This window comes from Echinops telfairi, unplaced genomic scaffold (assembly GCF_000313985.2).
Source record: "Echinops telfairi isolate 266 unplaced genomic scaffold, ASM31398v2 ScPeMD7_9;HRSCAF=40, whole genome shotgun sequence".
In the NCBI taxonomy this organism is placed as follows: Eukaryota; Metazoa; Chordata; class Mammalia; order Afrosoricida; family Tenrecidae; genus Echinops; species Echinops telfairi.
Window position 1 is genome coordinate 96178781 of NW_022103906.1, and position 8595 is coordinate 96187375.

The 8595-nt window shown below is 37.9% G+C and overlaps 1 protein-coding gene and 1 non-coding gene across 4 annotated transcripts in view; both read left to right on the forward strand.

Moving 5' to 3' along the window:
- ROCK2 (Rho associated coiled-coil containing protein kinase 2) overlaps positions 1 to 8595 on the forward strand; it is a 146524-nt gene that overhangs the window by 28740 nt on the left and 109189 nt on the right. The gene's annotated exons all lie outside the window — the stretch shown is intronic.
- On the forward strand, positions 1271 to 1461 carry LOC115868427. The gene has a single exon (XR_004045594.1). It is a non-coding gene; the product is annotated as a U2 spliceosomal RNA (small nuclear RNA).

Here is an 8595-nt window from a genome sequence, read left to right on the forward strand (position 1 = left end):
GAGCTGATACCAAGGGCTCAAGTAGAAAGCAAATGTTTTGAGAATGATGATGGCAACAAATGTACAAATGTGATTACACAATGGATGTAAGTGTGGATTATGATAAGAATTGTATGAGTCCCCAATAAAATGATTTTTAAAAAGTATGCATGAAATAGTAATAAGATGAAATTTCAATTTTGGTTATATGTTTTTGAGGTAGTTAGTCTATTGTGCCAAACTGGCTGATAAACACGTGGGATTAATTGAAGGGCGGAGAGATACTGGCTCAGTGAGCCTTGCCTTTCTAGTTCTTGGGTCTCTTGCTTTGTGATGGTCGGATCAGGGTGCAGCTGCCTTAGCCAGTTCCCTGCTTCAGCTGGCAAGGCTCACTTCTTGCAAGACATCCTCAAGGAGAAGATGCATGGACCTACCCCAATGCAGCCTGGGGTGCTGGAGCAGCCATGTGGAGACCCCTGCCAGTGCTGAGATGCTTACACATTCACTGACTCGGCTTTCCTCCTGCAGTTGGCCTCATAGTGTGTGTTTTGTGAGATGCAGGAGGACTTGTGGATTGGTATCAGACATATGGTTAATGGGTAAATGTTGGACTTGTGGGCTTGGGCTGCACTGGGTTGGGATATTTTCTTGAGGTGCACTTAACCTTTATATAAAACTCTCATACACGAGTTTCTGTGGATTTGTTCCTCTGATGTACCCAGACTAATACGGTTTCCCTGTCAAGGAATAAGACTAGCTTTATTTGTAATGTGCACACTTCTCTGTCCCTAGTTTTTGGTAGCTCTTTTTTCATGAGAGAATGTTTTTGGATGTGCCATTTAAGGAGATGAATAATAGTTCAAGGACATCCATATTTAAGCATTATATTTGCCTGACTTATCACATGCCACGATATGGTTTAGCTATTTAAAGACATCTTCAGTGGCAAACACACAAGAGTGAATCATGTGTTCTGGGATACTGGCCAAATTTCATAGTTATGATATGGCTTTGTAGCTTTTATATATAAGTGGGTTTCAATAATGTTCTAATATAAAGAAATATGAAAAGCAAGATTAATGTTATATTTGTATTTTGTTTTCTGAACTTACTGTATTTGATGGTGTTTAAAATATTGCAGATATTCATGTAAATACAATGGTATATGTTGGAAATTGTAGTATATTGGTACCAGCAAATGTGCTGGCGAATGAGGTTCATACGGTGTTTGACATGCATGTAATGTACTGTGTTTTAATGAGTATTAGTAGGCAAAAAGCCAGGAGCAGATAGCGTTTCTCGGCCTTTTGGCTGAGGTCAAGTATATTATCTGTTCTTATCAGTTTAATATCTGATACGTCCTCTATTGGAGGACAGTATATTAAATTTATTTTTGCAGCTAGGAGATGGACTGGGCGCTTGCATGTCCTCTCCACCGCATTGCCCAGATACTGCGGTACTTGCAGGAACAGTTCTGCCCCAAAACCCCAAACAACAGTGCGAGCAAAGTCTGAATCAGTTCGCTTATAAACCACGCAGACAAAGCATGTATAGCAACCAAAATAAATAACAAGGCAGGAGGATACTGAACAACACTGTAATGTTTTTAATTGCAACATCGGTCTCTGAGTACACTTTAGTAGACATGCAATGGACTAATTTCATAAATATTTTTTTCTGGTTGGTTCTTGATCTTAATGTGCTTTATTCTTCCACAGTACTCTATAGTCATCTTTCTATACCAGTACCTTTAAATCTTACTGTTTAATAGCACTACAGTATATCCGTTACCATGCTCAAAGTTATTTTGGGCCATTCTTATTAACATCTGGATAGCAAAGATATCTTTACATATGTATATTTATAGACTTATGCAGGTTGTAGGAAAAGTGTAAGTTATTTCACATATTTTTTCAATTAGTGTTACATATTGTGTACATCAAGTAAAAGCAGTCACTTATAAAAGAAACAAATACCCTTCCATAGTTGCTCAAGTATTTGTGGGGACAAGTGGGAGTCATTTTCTTGCTTTGTACCCCACATCAAAGTAACCCTCATGGTTAAAGGGGATGAACCTAAAATTAAAAACCATAAACAAAATGAAACTATAGAAATTTCCATTTTGATGTGAAAGCAATCAAAGTTTTTATTTGCTGACAATGTCAGAAAATTAAGAGAAAGTTAAAATTTAGAAAAACTCAGAAAAACTGTGTGATCCAAAAGGTAGACAGTGCATTCATATTAAAACCCTGGTGTGGCAGTGGTTACGCATTGGGCTGTGATCAGCCTGGTCAGCAGTTTGACACCAGCAGCAGCAGCAACAGCAGCTCCTCAGGAGACAGGCTGGGCTTTCTACTCCATAATCAGTTACAATCTGGGAAGCCCACAGGGGGTCTTAGGAGTCATGGCAGTGAGAGTGTATAAGCATCCTTACAAGTTCATTATGAAGTGCCAAGTGTTAGTAGAAAAAACGGATTAAAGGATATAAATGATTCACTAAAGAAACACTAGAGGACAAGGATAATATATGAAAATCATGTCCAGTTTTTTAAAAGATGAAAATTAAAACGACAGCGAGGTATTTTCTCAAATGAAAAAATACCATATATACTTGTGTATAAGCTGAATTTTCCAGCACATTTTTTTTTGGCAGGTTTTGTGGTAAAATTAGGTGCCACGGCTGATAATCATGTCGGCTTATGCTCGAGTACATGCGGTATTTAAAAAGTATGAGACTGTCCACTGTAGAGGAGAGTCAGTTTGGCATGCTCATTCACTGTAGTCTAGGATTTGCTACCATTTTCTTCTTCTGAAAAATGGATTATTTTCTAGAGCAGATATAGGTTTTCAAAACATTGAGCAGAGTACAGAGTTCCGTATGTACCCCTCCGTGATGTTCCCTAGTGTATTTGATATCCTGTGTCAGTGTGGTACATTTAACGATATCTCTGCTGATGTGTCACCAGTGAGCCGACATTGAGACACTGTTATTCATGAAAGTCCATAGTTTACATTAAGGCTCACCCTGTATTTTACTTATTTATTTTAATGCTGTATTTTATTTACTGTGCTGTGCCTTTTGACAAATGCGTGATGTCATGTACCCATCATCACATTATCATACAAAATACTTTCAAGTTCTATGAGTAACAATCCCATGCATCCCCTATTCATTCTTTATCTGATAACTACTGATCTTTTTGCGCTCTTTATAATTTTGCCTCACCTAGAATTGTCATATAGTTGGGAGCATATGATAACGGAGTCTTTTCAGACTGGCCTTTTAAATTTAGTTATATACCTTGAAGGTTCCTCTGTGTTTGTTGTGTTTTTTTTTATCACCGAATAGTAAGTACATCATTGTATGGATGTGCGAGTTTGTATATCCATTCGCCTTTTGAAGGGTATCTCGGTTGCTTGTAGTTTTTGGCAATTATGGATAAAGCTACTACAAACATTTGTGGGCAAGTTTTTGGTAGACATAAGGTTTTGATTCATTTGGATAAATACCTAGGAGCACAATTACTGGGTCATGGCAAGACTCTGTTTAGGTTTGTAAGAAACTGCCAAACTGCCTTACAGAGTGGCTGGGTATTAAGTTAGCCTGTTACTGTTTTCATGAATGTTGGCCAAAGACCTGAGACTTCTTGGGCTGAGACAAAGTACTTTATTACGCATGTCCAAAGCATTAGCTCAGCTCTGTGTCGTACAGCAGTTTTCCCTGCCCGTCTCCAAAGCCTCAGGACAACGGAGGGCCGCCCTGACGAAGGCCTGCACGTGTAGTGGGACAGCACAGGAATAGCAAGCTTGAGAAAGCTCCTTTTTTTTTTTTTTTTTTGTAGTAAGTAGAAGCAAGCCTGCTTTTTGTTATCATTCTTGGGCTTAATTTAATTTGGTTCTAGTGTGGAAGGAAACTCCAATTTCAGTACTTTAAAATTTGAGACTTATTTTATGGTTTGGCATGATATAAATGATTATATTTAACTTTGTTGAATGTGGTCTTATATGTCAGTTAGATCATTTGCTGATTACCGTATATACTCGAGTATAAGCCAACACGAATATCAGTCAAGGCACCTAATTTTACCACAAAACTGCATTAAAAATGTGCTGAAAAACTTGGTTTATACTTGAGTATATATGGTATGTTGTTCACATCCTTTGTGCTTACTCGCCCACCCCACCCCCCTTGTTAAATCTGGAAGTATACTGAGAGAAGTGTACTGAGAGGTATGCTAAAATTGCATAGTACCTTTTCTGTTTTTCCTTTTAGTTCTGTAAGCTTTGCTTTATTTATATATATTAACAGTGTTATTAACATACAGTGTAATTGTGGTTGTAACTGAAACAATCCAAATGCACCCAAAAGTTGAGCAGATGTAGAAATCACTGCAACAAGGTGGTTTAAAAAAATCTCAGAAGCTCAAAAATAGAAATATGCAATAAAACTTAAGAAATCTTCAAAACAAGAATTTGTTAACTTATTTCAAATAAACTCAATATGTTTAACATGCTTAACATTTCTATTTAAACAGGATATTTTCCAAAACAAACAATAATATTCTAAATTTTTGCAAATCACTTTAATGTCTGAGTATAATACAAGATTCTTATCTGCTTCTTTATATATTGTGATGTGTTTTAGTTGAAGTGATTGAAGAAAAGATCTTATTACACATATAAGTAGTGTGAACAGAGAGTGAGGTATACTTTAACCTTTCACTTAAGTGAGGCTACTAAGTGTGAGCCCAGTGTACAAAACATGGATCAGTCAGTGTTTTGTTACATTGAAGTTACTTGGTACACTCTGGTTATTAAATATTATGCACTGGTCATTGGAGTATATTGGTTCACTGAGTTATACTGTGCTCTCTTATTGGCATATAATATTCAAAATCAGCTTATTAGTATCACTGTTTTTATTTGAGAAATATTGGTAAGGGGCAAATAGATATTTCCAAAATTTAAATTTTTGCTTGAAAGTACAAATATTATCATGGCTATGAGTTTTTCTAAGTAACAGATTGATTTTATTTGTTTTTTGAGGAAAACGCCTGCCAGTTCCCAGGTTTGAAGAAATAGTTTGATAGTAGTGGTTCTGCAAGTAAAAATGACATTCCATGATAAGAGGCTAACTTAGCTGACCCAAACTGACCTCCGTTGAGTCGATTCCAAATCACAGCCACCTTGATCGTAGGTTTCCAGGACTGTTGATACATACCATGTGTTCTTGTGCTGAATTCAGAAGCAGTTGAGAATTGGAATGAATTAATCAAAATTTATTTTGTATTACTGGTGGCAGAATCTAGAATGCAGGCTGTTGCTGCGTGTACAGGAGAGAAGGGGCTCATAGTTCGGAGTAGAATTTGACGCTTCCCACAGGGAAGCCGGTCGCAGAGGGATGGAGTCTTCCTTACCACGTTTTTCATGAGAATGAGAGGAATATAGAATTGTGTTCATCATTTATACGGCTTAAGATTTTAGAAAATTAAATAGTTTAATCTAAAGTAATTTAAAACAATTTTAAGTAACAGTTAACATCAACAATTATCTGCTATATGAAGGCCTTCAAAGAGATTGACAGCCTACACTCAACCCCTTTGCTCAAGTTGACAGATTATGTGACTGCTACACCAGGATATGAAATATTGTTTTTCATGTAACATTTTGAGATGATCATGTTGGGTATATGGTAACCTTGATGTAATCAGATTACACACGTATATACTCGTGTGTAAGCTGAGCTTTTCAGCACATTTTTAATGCACTTTTTGTGGTAAAATTAGGTGCCTTGACTGATATTCGGGTTGACTTATCCTCGAGTATATACGATATGTGCCTTTTTAGATTTGGCCTTTATCTAAGAGTCAGTGTATCTTGTATGTTCCAGAATTTGCTTGGTGGTATTGGTGGCCTGAACCATGGGACTGGGTGTGCCACATGCTGGATTCTCCCTCTTAGAACTGCTTGACTTTTGATTTCTAACTCCAAATTCAGTCTTAAAAAAAATTTTTTTTAAGTAAGACTTAACAGTAATGCCCAACATGTACATTTAGGGCTTTCTGGGGATTGCAATGAACAGTAACCCTAAACTCAAACCAAATCCAATGCCTTTGGGTTGACTCCGACGCTTGGCAGTCCTAGAGGACAGGGTAGAACTGCTGCATCAGGGTTTCCAAGCCTGTTAGTTTTTACGGGAGCAAATACCTTCATCTTTCTCCCAAAGAAGGACTGGTGGGTATAAGCCACTGGCCTTAGCTAGTAGTCTAATGCTTGCCCGACAGGACATTTTTGAAGTGCTGACCCCTTGATGACTAGTCCAGCGCTTCAGCCAGAGCACTTCTGGGGCCCTAAAGGTGTCATAAGTAATGTTTAATCTACTGTCCTGTTAAAACACACCCACCACCTACCCAAATACTGTGTTTACTGATGCTTGGACTAAATTAGGAGAAATGAAACATGGAAATACTTATTACAGAAAGATTTACAACGGAAAAATATTGATGTAGTGTTTGTTAAAAATTTGGTTTCACCTGGCATCCATGTGCTAGGCACTTAAACCCTACATTTCAATGAGAGTTTAGAAATGAGTAGGAAAAAAAAATTAGTTTCATATTTACAGAATAGCTAAATTACATTTTCTCCATTTACTTTTAGGATTTTTTTGAGAGGTGGGTGAGAGGGCAGATATAGGTCATAATTTACAATAATCCTACAAAGTAAAAAATTGAGTTTTAAATTTGGATTTTAGTCAGTCTCAAAGACCTGGGAGGAAGTAGGGTTAACATGCAGATACATGGGTATGAGCGCTCCAGAGGGGAATACTCTGTCGAAAATCTCTGAATTAGAAACCTGCCTAGTGTGATTAACAGGTACATAAATACATGTATATATACACATATATTTATGTAATTTGGAAACAATTTTTTCAAGTTTCTAGAAAAGTTGTAGAACTTTTTGTTTCCTTTTACTTAGAGACCCTGTTCAAGTTTTATCAGTTGTCCAAATAATGCTCTTTATAACAAAAGGATCTAAACTAAAAGCTGGCATGGCAGATAGCTGTCATGTCTAATCTGTCTGCCCCATGGTTGCTAAATAAGCCCATTTATCTTTTAATCCTTTCCCCCTCTAATCCCTTTGAGTGTGAGCATTTCTCATAACTTTCATGGTCTTGAAAATGATAAGCTGATCATTTTGTAGAATATCCCTTAATTTGTGTTTGGAGAACGTTTCCTGATGGTTAGGCCCAGAATTTGTATTTTTGGCTGGACCATCATAGAAATGACGCCGTGTCCTCAATCCATCTTCTTTGGATAGCATGGAGTCCTTGCGTGGTGCCGGTGGCTGTACTGTTTGACTGCTCACCGACAGGTTGGAAGTTAGAGTTCACCTAAAGATCTTTGTCCAGTGATACATTTCCACAAACCAGCCATTGAGAACCCGGTGGGGTACAAAAGATGGAATGGACTTTGTAGCAACTGGTTTTGATTGTGTGGCATACAATATATCCTGTCACTGATAGTGTCAAGTAATCAGTGGCTCAACGTGATCTCTGTTATGTTTCTGGGGAACCTTCCCTTCCAATTAATAATCATCTAGTAAGGAGTACTTGGAAACTATGTAAGTGATGCAAAATCATGCTGTTCCACTTTCAGCTGCTAGTGTCCTGGGATGTTTTCTCATCAGAATTTAATATGCCATGGTAATTGCCAATGATGATATTCTAATTCCATTATTCCCCCTACAATGATCAGTTGGCATTCTGTGAAAAGGGGCATTTGTCTGTCTAGATTTATTTATATGAGTGTATTTTTACGACTTTCGGTTTTACTTAAAGTACATACCCCATTACTGTAATTAATGCTTAAAATTCTTCCAGGTTTGCCAGGAAGAGAGACCTCACAGTTGGCCTTCTGTGTCCTTTTGACATGGTCCCATCAGTCTCTATGTCTTGTTTACTTTAAGTTATTTAGAAGGAGGTGGTGCTGACCAACCCAGGGACAGGGGAGCAACAGGTGATCCAAAAACAGTGGCAAGGAGGGTGCGAGAGGCCTGGTAGGGATTCAGCAAAGGCATTGTAACCGAGAGAAATCACTGAAACCCAAAGGAAGGCTGACCATGATAGTGGGACAAGAGGAAAGTAAAGGGAAATAGAGGAAAGAACTAGGGGACAAAGGGTATGTATAGAGGTTTTAAGACTGGAATGTGCATATGTAAATATATTTATATAAGAGTGGGGAAACAGATCTACGTGCATATATTTATAGGTTTAGTATTAAGGCAGCACATGGACATTGGGCCTCCACTCAAACACTTACTCATTGCAAAAATACTCATTGCAATTGTTCTTTTAAATTGGCATTCCAGGATGCACACCTTCCCGAATTGGTTGCTGAAGAAAAATGTGAACATAAGCAAAGGTGGTGAAGAAAGCTGATGGTGCCCGGCTACCATAAGATACAGCGTCCAGGGTCTTAAAGGCTTGAAGACATACAAGTGGCCATCCAGCTGAGAAGCATCAAAGCCCATATGGAAGAAGCACACCAGCCTGTCTGACCACGAGGTGCAGAAGGGACGAGTTATCAGACATCAAAGAACTAAAAATCAGATCAGTGG